A 5,406-nucleotide genomic window follows, 5' to 3' on the forward strand; every position below is an offset into this window, starting at 1 on the left:
AAAAGGTCTATTCCCATTAAAAATTTAATTACACTCCCATTTCTCCTGCTGCATGTTAAGCTTTAGGAAGAATATCTCAATAACCCTTAGCAGCCCAACACTTTCTTATTCCCTAAAGATGTGTCTTGTTCCACTTAGCCCAGCTAACATTTGATGCTGGTCAGTTATTATTTGTGATCAGGAGTGCCAACATTTGGTCATATTCCATAATTTACAGTACATCTAGAGTCCAGTTGTGAGTTGTTGGATGCATCCTCTGCATCGCGTGCGCATCTACCGCAAGGAATGCCAACATTTGGTCATATTCCATAATTTACAGTACATCTAGAGTCCAGTTGTGAGTTGTTGGATGCATCCTCTGCATCGCGTGCGCATCTACCGCAGCTCCAAGACAGCAGGAAGGATCTCTGCATCAGACTGCGGCCGCTGGGTCTGGTAAAACCCACAGCTGGCAGAGAGCTCACGAAGCTGTCGACCTACCGAGTCACTGCTTTGTATCTTCTGCAAACTTCTACTGCAAACATATTTGGAAGAAGCAACAGTCGTAACAAAAATGCCCCCCCAAAACCCTTTTCCCAGTACACAGGCATGATTTTGCTGTAGTTTTGTATATCTTTGTAATGGCTGTAACCTAAACTTCAAAGCTCTAAATCAGCAAAAAAAAGGGAGAGGCAGGTCTCCTGTGAGGCACGGACTTTAAAAAACATTTGTATTTAAACAATATGGTACTTCTGCACTTAATGTAAAACTTAATCAGCAGTAGGTGACCAACTATTAACCACGTTACAGCTATTTAAAATGATCCCAATAGCTGACTTACACAACCTTAAACTTTCCTAAAGCGTGGGCACTGTGGTACTGTGTTTATTTTGCATAAATTGAACTGCATTAGAAAGCTGGAATTCTACAAAACTTGTGCTCATCTGCACAGAAGTCCTATGACCTCCGTCAGACAGCTTGTGAAAGGTTACGGGCAGCCGTACTGAACAGTAGGACACGATGGAGAATTCTTAGTTCCGCCACATGGCACAAATCTCTCAACCCACGTGCATCCCTCTTCATGGCAAAAACGAGAGGCCGGTGCCCAGCTACAGCTTTGTGAGGCTCGTTTCACAAACGCTCCTGAAGCACCTTGAGATCCTCGGGTGGAGGACACTATGGAAATGCAATCTTACTGACTGCAGGAGAAGTTGGGAAGAGCATCTGAAACTTCATCAAAAGCGGAATTCTCTGTACTCGGGCTACCTTTCGTTCCTTGGGGAGATATTTTAGAGCTGCTGTTCTACAGCACAAGAGAGATCCGAAAAACCACTGAGGAGTGGTTGAATTTCACCTAGGATCACAATGTTTTATTTTTCTACTGTCTACGATGAATTTGATCCGACATCATATGCTGGTAACTTTGATTTGAAACAGCTATATCAGGCTCCACTGCAAGCATTCTTGCTGCGTGACAGATGCAACCGTACATCCCTAACATTGCTGCCAGCTCCTCCATCATGTAGATTACATTACTTTTCTAGAAATTAAATGTACATTTATACTTATTAATGGTAAGAAAAAAAAATCCAGGGGGAAATAAATTTCATATTCTCACATTTCATATGGACAGTTCGCTTTTTTTCTTTAAGCAAATACCTTAGGGATTTCACCTTGGGCATTTATTTTTCATAAAAGAGAATGGCTATGGCCGCAAAGCCCAGCTTTCACTTGAGACTGATGTAATTAACAATCTAAGGCACTACCTGACAGAAGACAACAAAATTGTCCAGGAACAAGTAGATACCAGGCTCAGCCTCGTGTTCAGCTAATCTGGTGAAGGTTTACAGCAAGAATAATTTACTGCCTATAAGGGGACTGTATTAAGGGCCAGAACAGACTCACAGCAAAAGTCTCTTTCTGGCTTCCCTGTGCCGAACTCCACTCTAAATTAAACCAATATTCTTACGCAAACATACCTTGGAACTGACTATTTTATTAAGATTTCTGCTTTAATGGAATCATGATTTTGTTAACAAACTAAGTTCAAAGCCGTCATTTAAAAAAAAATATTTTAATGTTCTGGCAAGATGCCAGCTGCTCTGTCAGAACAACACGGATTGTGCATCTCAGGTAATAAAGCCTTACCTATTTCTCTGTAAGTTACCCATTTCCTTGCCAATTATAACATTTGGCTTTATTAACATTGAATCGAGGTCTTATTTTAACTTCATCCTGCACTACAGTGTTAAGAGAAACTGCAGAAATATTTCAGAGGTGCAAAGTTACACTTACGTTATTAAGAAACTAAGACTGGGATTGCTTTGATGCACACTGGCTATTTTCCAGAGCTCTGGGTATGACAAGGGTAATGTGCATTACAGTCGTACATATGCTACTGCAATACAGTCAGGAACGCTTTGATGCACGCTGGCTATTTTCCAGAGCTCTGTTGGGGTATGACAAGGGTAACGTGCATTACAGTAGCACATATGCTACTGCAATACAGTCAGGAAACACTGCAAAACCTGAACGAGAGCATTACTCCACAATGAAATTCAGAACACACAAAAAAGAACGAATAAGTGACACAAGCAAAAAAAAAAAATAATCTAAAAATCTCATCAATCAAGAAGCACCAATCCATATTCAACCACAAAGTACACTGCATGAATGGAACTGTTACTCCGTTCACAGGAATAACACTTAAAAATATACAGAACTGTAATGCTGGTGCATTTCATTTAGTGTTATTAACAGATTCAAGAATCGTTTTACAGTCCAATTTCTGTATTTCAAAACCTCTTATGCCACTTTTCTGTCTCCAATAGCATTGAATACATTCACGTTATTAACACAGTGCCAATAGAAAGAAGTGAGAACAATCATAGAAAAGCAACATTTCCGCACAGGATAGGCATAAAGAAGTCCATAAATAAATTCTCGCTTGTCACTGGTGCCGTCTAGGACTTCAGAACGGGTTCACGAAACCACCTGACATTACTACTAGAAATTAAACACGAAAATAAAAAGGAGATAAATTAGCAGGATCCATCTGCAGGGACGTCTGTTCCACTTGGAGAGTAAACAAGCTCTTCCCTAAAATATATGTAAACACAGAACAGCCTAACTGTTGTGGCATACAAATATAATCAAATCATTAACCTGCTTAAAAATACAAGCAGCAGTGGCACGCACTTTATATGAATGTATTTGGAGCTATTTTCTCCATAGAAACAGCAGTGCACAGAAGTGTGATATTATACCCAGGAAAGGTACCAAAATATTTTTTTAGAATTGTTGCAAACGGGAAATAAACTGCTTCCAGTCTCTCCATCCTTTACTGCCTTTGTAAACTTTGTTTGCCCCTCACCTTCGTTGGGTCAGTTGTTCTGTTGACAACTCCCTGAACTGCTGCTTTCTGGACTGCACAATTGGCTGTCTTTGTGTCTGAAGCTACAGAACTAATGGAAAAAGTCAACATTTGCGCAGAAAAACTAGCAGTTAGCATAGCTTAAAACCCTTAATAAGCAGAGTAGCATCTTTAATTTGGAGCAGTATCATCTGTTACTTGATATACACATACACATAAATTACAAGCCAAAGGATGCAAGACCATTACCCTGAAGTTGTTGTAATGTAAATATATGTGAATATGCACGTTTACATGCAAAAAAAGTGACATATAGAGCAGAAGCTAATCAACTAAGACTTCAATTCATTACTTTATTTTTTTTACATTAAAAAAATTACAACGTAACAAGGGTTTGAAAAGCCAAGTAAACCTGATTTCACACACGCACACACTTGCTAAGTCACAGGGTTCAACCACTTGAAGTGATATTTTCTGATTTTCATAAGGATATTTTATTAAACAATATACACATTAAGAGCCTCATGACAAAGCCAGACACACTTTTTCCCAATCTTTAAGTTGTGCAACTGAATATGCAAAGATTCCTGTGGAACTTCCAACTTCCCCCTCAGTTACACGAGACACAGTTTTGTTCATTTGACTGCAATTTCATTAGATGTGTCCACCTAGAAATTGTCCAGTGTTACACATCACCTCCCCCAAGCAAAGTGAACATATTACATAGTATTGCACAGTTTTGTTCGCAGGGCCAGAGATAATAAATGGATCCCTTAGTAATTTCACCCACCCAATGGTATAAAACCTGATGAAGCCGGAATCAAGATGCCACAAACAGTTACAAAGAAATGGAGAAGCGGGTCACTGAAAAAAGAAACTATAGCTTCTGTATACGTAAACTTTATAATGCAAGATTCTGCAGCACGTTGAGCTGCTTGAGGTGGGACAGATCATCAGTGCTACTGGCAAAGCAAAAGCACGAACAGGACAATTTTAAGGCAAGTCCCAGAACAGGGAGCTATTTACTTTCTAGGCACAATTTCAAGCTATGCATCAAGGCTCCTGCTTTATCCTTTATACTGTCAGTAATTTATAGAACTGATTAACAATAATACAAAAAATAATCTAAATTGAATTTTTAAAGAATCCACTTTGAGCTGAATTTCATTACTTGCAGCTTGTATTTCATTACTTGCAGATTTATAAACATTTCTTAGCACTACTGTTGTTTGTCAGGCCCAAATAAAGCAGTTCTAAAACTATATTGCTCTCATTTCTTGAAAGTAGTTTTGGTTGGAAACCCGTTAAATTCAAAATAATCCCTTCTATTGCAGATCCTTCTACATTCGAGATCCGATGTACTTGAGAAAGAGGCAACCTCCCTCATTCCTCCGATGCCTTTGTTCAAGGGATCATTAAAAGTTAACAGCTTTCCTTCTATGAAAAGTCTGTACAACAAAACAAGGGGGAAAGCAAGACCCTACAAAGACAACTGTTTTCAGTTAATTTGCTCCAATCTGCAGTACATTCGTCTTAATCTCACACAGGAGGATACAGCCAACTGGTCCCACTTACCCCTGCACAGAGGACTAGATAAAATCCTCCAACACCTACACTTGAGTTCCTCTAGAATCAATGCATTAAGAATTGGAGACGCATTCCTGAGGGCAGAATTCGGCCCGCAGCAGTTAGTTAAAAAGTGTTGTTGACTGAAGATTTAGAATTTACCTAAATGCCATATGAGATTAACACTGCCCAACACAAGACATGCTTTTGTGAGCCCGGGAAGACATTTGGCAGGGGTGTAACAGTGCCTCTGATGTGTTACGCTGTTGTGTGCACCAGTCCTTTGAATCGCTTGCATATGAGGAATGTGTGCCTGAAGTGGGACACAAAAGTACGGCTCTGTTTATTAGGACAAGCTGAAATATAAATTAAAACCGAACAAACCACTATTCCCTGAAAACTGGATTTAGAAGGCTAGGTCTCATTTGAGATCATCTTTCACCATAATGCTCCTCCTTATGATTGACAACTGCACCTAAGTATATACT

This window comes from Charadrius vociferus, unplaced genomic scaffold, assembly GCF_000708025.1.
Source record: "Charadrius vociferus isolate BGI_N301 unplaced genomic scaffold, ASM70802v2 scaffold493, whole genome shotgun sequence".
Classification (NCBI taxonomy): Eukaryota; Metazoa; Chordata; class Aves; order Charadriiformes; family Charadriidae; genus Charadrius; species Charadrius vociferus.